The sequence below is a fragment of the Aplysia californica genome, unplaced genomic scaffold (assembly GCF_000002075.1).
Source record: "Aplysia californica isolate F4 #8 unplaced genomic scaffold, AplCal3.0 scaffold00068, whole genome shotgun sequence".
Classification (NCBI taxonomy): domain Eukaryota; kingdom Metazoa; phylum Mollusca; class Gastropoda; order Aplysiida; family Aplysiidae; genus Aplysia; species Aplysia californica.
Window position 1 is genome coordinate 1,701,800 of NW_004797338.1, and position 9,124 is coordinate 1,710,923.

A 9,124-nucleotide genomic window follows, 5' to 3' on the forward strand; every position below is an offset into this window, starting at 1 on the left:
ATAACGCTGTTGAAAGTTATCAGCAACAAAAATACTGAGTTCATCATGGAATGGGGTGGTTTATTTAAACAAATAGGGGAAACAGGCTACTCTGCCCCGCTCGTGCGAGAGTAACTGTGATTTTTTTTTTAAAAACATTTTTCATCGGTTCCAAGGACTCATCTCAGTTCCTCTCTGGCGGTTCTTGTAGACTCATGTCATTCTGTTTTCATGAAACAAAGTCTTCTAATAAGGCAAGACAGGGTAGCCATCTTGTCTCTGAGCGTAGACCGATACCCTTGACTCAACCCATAGAAAAAGACGAAATTGAGAGGGAAAGTTAAGAGCGTGACCAAATTTGAGGTCATAACCAAAATAGCTAACTGGTCTGCATCCACTGGGAAGCCACCGGGAGACGCAATCATCACCACAAACTGTAATGTCAAAACGACGGCTACAAAGAGTTCTGCGAGAAGCGTGCAGGAAGTGACGAGGACCAACATGACACTGGATCGGTACTCTGCCCGACCCGTCACACTCGGAGACTTGTCTCGTCCTCGCATTGACCACACTGACCCCTGCTGATTTTGACTTTTTTGTCTTTGTTCAGGAGGGATGTGGGACTGACTCGGAGCTCTGGGTCTTCTCATTTCGAGATGCCGAGTGATGTGCTCAGTCTGTTGGGTTGTACTCTTCCTACTTGGTCTCTGTTTGTCTTGCGTCTGGGGTAAAGGGAAACATTAAAGGCGATGACAGTTTAGTTTTAGGAAAAGTTTTACGGCACTTGCAACACAATGGGTCATATAAGTGCCGAAGATTAGAGGTGTTACAAGAGAGTAACAAACACAAAAAAGAAGGAGGGGGGATAAGGATGATAGATGTCCGATAGGAAAGAAGGGGGGGTAAGGATGATATATAATGTTGGATAGGAAAGACGGAGCAAACCACACCAGAGCACCCACAAACCACCCATGCGATAACAGTTATACTAATTTTGTGCTGGCAGAAAGAGCAAGGCAAATAGATACAGAAAAAGGGAGAGTACAAAAAGTAAGGCCAACCATTGACGCTCTCCAAATACACAATGATGAAATATGGTGAGATATTATGAGAAAGTCTTTAAGTTGCCGTGTAAAATATGAATAGATTCTACTCGGTTTACAGTTTCATACGTTCAGGTGGTTTCGCGTTCTGGCCTGGAGTTCAAATCTTTAGGGACGGGAAGTGATGACACATGTCATGATGAAAGGAGTTCTTATGAGATGAGTTCTGATGAGATGAGTTCTGATGAGATTATGAGTTCGTTCTAATGAGATGAGTTCTGATGCGATTAGTTCTGATGTTATTATGAGATATAATGAGTTGAGTTCTGATGAAAATAGTTCTTATGAGATGAGTTCTGATGAGAGTAGTTCTACTGAGATGAGTTCTAATGAGATGAGTTCTAATGAGATGAGTCATGATGGGTCAAGTCAGGAAATTAGTTATGAAATGAGTTAAGATGAAATGAGTCCAGACGGTATGAATTATGGTTAGATAAAATTGAAAAAGAAGCAATCTTCTTTTGAATGCGACACTGACTGAGTAAGCAATACAAAGACAGCTAAATGGATGTTCTCTCTCTTCCCCTTCCACACCCAACTGTGCTCTGAAATCACAGTTTATATATACTAAAATTAGTCACATTAGAATGGGATGACTGCCTACCTTACCATCCCCTCCGTTCTTACTTTTTGTGTTACCACACAAGCTCTTCTCTCTCTCTCTCTCTCTCTCTCTCTCTCTCTCTCTTTCTCTGTTTATCATTATCAATATTATTTATCTGGCCTTTTACCTGATCATATTTGTACACAAAAGCAGAAGAGCGCACAGTCTGGTCTTCCTCACAGACGGCCAAAGTCGGAGGCTGCTGTGAGAGGTCAAGGTCACTCATACGATTATCTCTAGAAGTGCCACAGTCTTGAAGATGTGTTTCCATTCTGACCGCTTCAGTTTCCTCTCTGTCTTGCCCGTGACAAAAAGGCCCAGAGAATTCCTGCGTACTTAGGGACACGTTAGCTGCTCCGTCTCTTCCAGCAAACCTATTTACATATTTCGACTCTCGAACAGCCACATCGCTGAACTCCCCTACATCTGACTCTTTTGCAAGTGGAGAACGACTTCTATGGACTCTTTTAATATCTTTGCATCCAAACCAGTCATTTCTAACACTGTCTTCTCTTTCTAGATAGTCTTTTTCTGCCTGACACCTCTGATCTGTTTTGTCAACAATAAGCGACGTTTCCATAATAAGCTCATGAGCCATAAACAAAACATTTCTGTCTGCATATTTCACACCTGCTGTTGGCGTGAGCCATGCTGAAGTGTGGACTCGTATCTCCCTCACAGCGCCCAGCCGACAAGGAGCAGAGTGACACTGGTGGAAACCACCATCAGATCTTTCCGATTCACGTCGACGCTGGTTTAACCCAGGGTCTGAAACTTTCACACTGTATTGTTGTCCAATAACGTTACTCTCTGACGATTTCTTGGAAATCTCTAAGTTGTTCTTGGAAATCTCTGATGAATTAGACGGGGCGTGCTTGTAATCACCAGGTGTGTCTGAAGATACCATTTCATAAACTTCAGCGTCACTGGTATTGGCATCTCCAACTCTGAATTGTTTACCACCAATTGTCGCTGCATTACTTTCCTGCAGACTGGCTTTTACATTGCTGATGTCCTGTACAGGTTTTGGAAAACTGGCTTTTTCGGTGGTATTGTCCGGTAAAGGCCAGCTATTTCTGATACCACTGCAACCTTTTATATTGTCATCAGCAAGATTGTCTTTTAGCCCACTTTCTCTGAAAATGTTGAAGCTGTTGGTATTATAAATATCAGTCTTGATTTCTCGGCCACTGTTCCTCAGAAAGCTGTTTTCCAGAGCATTGTCTGATAAATGGTTCTTTTCCTGTGCACTACAATTAGAACTACCGTTTTTCTGATAACTGTCAGAAGCGACGTTGGTTTCTTCCACACCATCAACCCAACAGTTATTTGCCAGCTCGTTGACAGACACACTCCCATGACTATCGTTATTATTATAACTCCTCTGTACTCCAACCTGAGCACCACTGACGTCTGCAACACTGATGACGTCACACCGGTCTCCACTGGACTCCCCCATGTCCCCAGTGTCCGTGTGGAAGGCGGCGTTCACGCTGGCTATGACGCCCATTGCCCCGATGAGTCGCCGCCGGTACCGGTAGATCCGTGCCGAGGTGCGCACCAGTGATATGTTGCACAGGGCGATGAGCGTGGCGGGCAGCAGCTGCAGGAGAACGATGCGCGTCCAGAGGTAGGCGGAGAACGTGGCCGTGTAGGAGTCGGGGAACTTGGGCGTGACGCTGCAGGAGGAGATGTACTCGGGACGACCCGTGGCCAGCATCTGAGGAAGACGGTGAGAATGTATGACGCATCACTGACAGTGTTGCAAGCAGTCCATTATAGAATACACAACGTCTTTAAAAACAGAATTAAAAAAGCAATACAAAACAAAATAGAAAGTAACCAAAATCTAAAGGCGTGGAATGAAATTTGTTTCAAGTCATCCGCGGGGCCTCGAGGCAAAGCAAGACTACAGGGTTGATGATGATGATGATGATGATGATGATGATGATGATGATGATGATGATGATGATATATTGTGAATGTTCCAGAGGAAGCCCGTTGAGGGCGAAACGTTGAACTTTGGATAAAATATTTTTTGGAAACACAACCAGGTCTTAACTGTTTTAATATCTGCTTTATGCAATGATGATGATGATGATGATGATGATGATGATGATGATGATGATGATGATGATGATGATGATGATGATGATGATGATGATGAAATCAAAACAACACTTTTAGCTCACGTGCAAAGATCAACTGACTATTAGCTAGGGACAATTCAGAATATCCCTATGACCTAGTGATTTGGTCGACAAGTAGACCGATAATGATGGGCATACTCAAACGTTATATAATACCAAAGATAGTACAAGACAAGATGGGCCACTTCTCTCTTTGAGCCAATTAAAAAAGTGTCCTCAAAATTTGGTGGCGCCCTCTTCACAAAAGCGCACTCTTTGCGAACAGAGTTACCCTACTTGAGTTTTTAAAAATCAAAGTGAAACTAGCAAGTTTTGCGATAAATTTCGGAAGAACGCTTTTTAAAAATGGTTACGCTGACAAAAAACCTCTTCCTAAGGAAAAGGAGATAGTATTCTTCGTTTAATTTGACTTTAGAATGAAGGGCGAGAGGTCATTAAAATAAAAAAAAACTAAAACTCCGCACTGAACGTACCCGAACTGCTGATGAACAGCAGTCGATCTGCGCACGCAAGGAGGTGCTATTCCTATTCTTCTTCTGGAAAAACGAAAGAGAGCTTCAAAACAGACTGCAGCGCCATCTGAAGCAAAGAGCATACTTCCTGCGGACGCTTTTTCGGCTGAGTGGCCCATCTTGTCTTGTACTATCTTTGATAATACGAAAACCTGTGATAACCCTGGTATCGATTTGGAGTCGATGTGTGGTAATTCTGGTATCGATTTCGAGTCGATGTGGCCCCTGGATATTCAGTAATAACACACACACACACACACACACACACACACACACACACACACACACACACACACACGCACACACACACACACACACACGCGCGCGATTAAATTAATCATGCCATTAAATATATATTTATATTCTTTTACTACCAACCAATCAAAACACTCAATGTCTTCTATGCTTCTCATTACTGCTTGAAGAATGTGTGTGTGTGTGTGTGTGTGTGTGTGTGTGTGTGTGTGTGTGTGTGTGTGTGTGTGTGTGTGTGTGTGTGTTTCTGTATGTAAGGGGGGGGGGGCTGATCTGTGTGTGCGTGCGTGTGTGTGTGTGTGTTTGTTTGTGTGTGTTGGTACGTTTGTATGTGTGCTTTATTTATATTTATATTGACAGAAGCCCACGGGACTTCAACGAAAGAGGAAGTTCGCAACTAGGACGCTGAGCGCTCGCCACTATTAAACGAATTGTCCTGTAAAAGTTGGAAGACACTGGTGCAGTGTGCACTCGACATAAGCTCACTTGGCGAGCCACTATGGACTGTAAAGGGGGGCACCTTTTTGGTGCATATTTGTTATAAATGGATTTTCTCTTTTCGTTCCCATTCGATATAAGCTATATCTTGTAAGCTTCTCTCTCTCTCTCTCTCTCTCTCTCTCTCTCTCTCTCTCTCTCTCTCTCTCTCTCTCTCTCTCTCTCTCTCTCTATCTCTCTCTCTCTCTCTCTTTCTCTCTCTCTCTCTCTCTCTCTCTCTCTCTCTCTCTCTCTCTCTCTCTCTCTCTCTCTTAAACTGTCTCACCTCATTGTTGCCTATCTGCCCATATTTAAATCGTCCATACTATAATAAAGTGTATTCCATTGAAAGTCTATTTTGAGCACTGTTACCTTTTTGCTGAGAGCAGTTACATCCTTGACCTCTAGGGTAACTGGGTATACGGCATGTACGGAGAACGACAGAAGAAGACACATCAAGATAACCAGGGCCGTACCACGATAGGTACAGAGAGCAGTCAGACATCTTCTTCTCACCTCCTTCACGCCCACCCACCTCTGTAGAGCCAGGCAGGTGTTGAGCAGGATGGAGGCACTGTGTAAGGCGGCCGGGCAGAAGTTGTGAGCGTAGTTGTACTCATCACACCACGGCCTGGATGCCAGCTCTGTATAGCTGTTCAGTAGATAGACGTGGACGTAGAGTGGTGTCTGGCATAGCGCCGTCAGGAGGTCGAGAACAGATATCACTGACAGAAGGATGTTGGTCGGGGACCTCATGGACGGAAAAGAGAAAATGGCGATGCTTATGGGATTGAGTAGGAGAGTGAGGCCTGAGAGCAGGGTCGAGGCAACACCGTAGCTCCACCAAGCGGGGCTGACTGGCGCCAGTTTCTCAAAGTCCAGAGCGCCCGTCTTCAAGTGGTTGGCGTACACGGCGTCCACCAACAACTCGCAGAACTGAGAAGGTGATGTCAGGTTGGCTATGTCTGGGTCCAGCAATATTGACGGGGCCTGTTCCAAGCAAAGGGAATACATAGAGTCCTGAGAACCCATTATTAATATCAACGCTTCGTATAGATTCTTTGTTGTTGTTGTTCTTCCTTTTTTCGGGTTTTGTCCTGCGTCTGACTATTCGCTTACAGCGACAAAAGCCTATAATGTGTTTTGTTATGTTTTCTCCCCTTCAACCAAGAAATCCTCCAAACTTTTTTCCATGAACTGTGAAAGTACGGAATGATCTTATTGAAAGGTCCAAAAGCCATAACATGGAAAGCAAAGCGAAGGCGCAGTAAGTACGTCGACAAAGCCTGGTCTACCTATTTTAGAATTTGATTTGCAGACACATAAAGAATTGGAACAAGCAACCTTTCCAGTAAGTAATTATCACGATTTTGTTCACTTTCAAAGGTCCGTCTCATATCTCTGTCGTCTGTTTACTAGTGTTGACGTAGCACATCGCGTGAAATAATATTGTTTTGTACCGGTGAAGGGGCATAAAACGGTTTCCTGAATACACTCTCCTGTCTCTCACCCATTGTGAAAGCTTCCTGAACAGCAAGCAACCCAGCCACTAAATGAAAGCCTATCTCTTTGATGTGGAAATTAGTCTGCGCGTACTATGTTTAAGAACAAACAGAGGCCCCACCCCACCCCTCACCTATCCCTGTCCCCTACCCACTCCCAACCCAACAACTGCCCTGCTCAGGGGAAACACACTTGAGCCGGACTTACAAGTCGGTAGTGGGGAAATTGGAGAAGGTTTGTCCCCTGATCTGGCTTCCCTCTCACCTCTTACCCGTGCTTGTAGTGGTCACAGATGTCAATATTTGAGCCTATCGGTTTCTCCGTGACCACTAAGAACAAGAGTTACAGCCGCTGTTGATGAGGAGCAGTCGCACAACGTCAAACACGACATGTGTTAGCAGTTGGTCAATTATTGCTTGGACTTCTATTTGTGGGAAACCTGAGTTCGAATTTTTGCTGGGAGTTTCGAAATTTTGTTTGGGAAAAAGTATTACAGTTTATCGCTCATTTCTTTAGCAGATGGACGATAAATATGAGGCTTCCAAACAACACTGTTAAAATTTAAAAGGACAATTTCAAATTTTAACCTTTTTGACGCTTACGATCCGTTATCGAAAGATTTTCCAGACAATCGAATACTGATAGACAAAAAAATGTCCATATTTGAAAGAACACGTTTAGAAAATAAACAAAAAACGTAGAAACCTGTATTTCTGCAAATGATGTTGAGAACTTTGAAACCCAAGCTGTTAACATTAGATACTTGCAAATGGTCTAAACGTCTAAGAAATTTAAACAGTTCATGTTCAAATGATAATTATTGATGACCTTCAGGTCTTCGTTTCTTAGGTTAGAAAATGCCACTTGTCACCCTAACCTACAACGTCAATGCTGAACAACTGTGAGCAAAAAAAAAAGGACTTGACTCCATAATGCAGGGGACACAAACAAAAGACTACTAACTACAACAGTTCAGACAAAATCCTATTGGTTGCAAGTTTGAACTATATAGTACCACGGACCTATTGAAAAAAAATAAAGCAATTCGACAAACTATTCTCATCAACTGTTATTACAAAGCGTTTCAGAGTTTGAATATTTGGGTTTTTTCGATCCACAGATTAAAAATTAACGCTTATGCCTTGTTACGTGCCTTTTCTTCGAAATCAAACTGTTGGAAACAAACACTGATATATATATAATAATTACGATGGACTCAACTCAGGTTGTAATATTATCATATCCCTTATTACTATTCATTAGCTCACGTCTAAAAGATGTGGCCTACAAACAAAATCCTCCCGGTCTGGAAACAAAAGAAAGATTCATCAAAGCAGCTCCTTTTGCATGTACATTGCAGATAACAAAACTCAGATTTCTACTCGTATAATAGATTCAGGCCTCATGAGTTGCGTATTATTTTATAGCAATCTTAACCAATAATATAAATACTGTATATTTTATACTGTCTCTGATCTTAACTACCGAAGGCACTGTGCTCAAAATAACGCAGAGGTACTGTTTTCTGTTGTTCTCTTCTATAATATGCTGCCTCTTGGAAGCCATAAAAAGATCCAAGGGAATACTTATTCATTCACAACAATAATTGTTTTAAAGGTGACATATTATGCCCTTCAGAATTAGTAAATGCTGTAGGCCATTTGCATCGTATTGAACAGAGTTCTCGAAAATTCCATACGCTACTGCAATCATCGATTGTAAAGAAAATTATTTGAGAACAACGTTGTCAAAATAGTAAGAACTCGTGGACACGCAGGCTAGATATATATAAACCTGAATCCATTTTCAAGGGTCGATCCGAGAATAAAGAACAAATGGGTTCACATTAATGCTTGAAGAACGTGGCATTTGTTTGTCGATGACACAAATACAATGCAATGTGTTTTCAGAGAGTTATATTTCCCTTCCAAGGTCGGTGCAAAGCTGGCATCTGTTGAAAGGAAATCCATGGATTATATACGAGGCATGCTCGTTAAAGATTTGGTGCTGCGCTAAAAATAGTACCGTTAGCTTGTTGGGTTGTTTTGTTTTGGTTTTTGTCTTTTGTTGTTGTTTTTTTTCATTTCTTTGTTCTCGAAAAAGGGAAGAACAACCGTTTATGGGGCCTTTGTCGATAGCCCGATGTTGAATACGATGCATTTCTTTTTTTATAGAACCGGGGTTTTTTTTCATTTTGTTATTGTTTTGCTTTTCTTTTCTGTTTCTGGAAAGGAAAGCCATCGAGTCGAGAAGTCTTGTGGCGGATACGAATACGACTTGGACCCAGGCAGTTTCTCTCCCACGCCTCTTTGGCTCCTCAAGAGGCCAGTTGAGACAGCGTGAGGTCTAACAACAGGGTCAGGGAGATAATAATATTGTTCAGGAGCATGAAGTAGCTGCTGGACGCCACCATTTATTGTTCACGTGCTGCTTTTTTCTTGTTCCCTTATACATCTTTTTCGATATCACGATTTCTCCCTTTTGATTTTACCCTTTTTTATGTGATTTTTTTTTTTTTTTTTTTGGGGGGGGGGGGGTTTG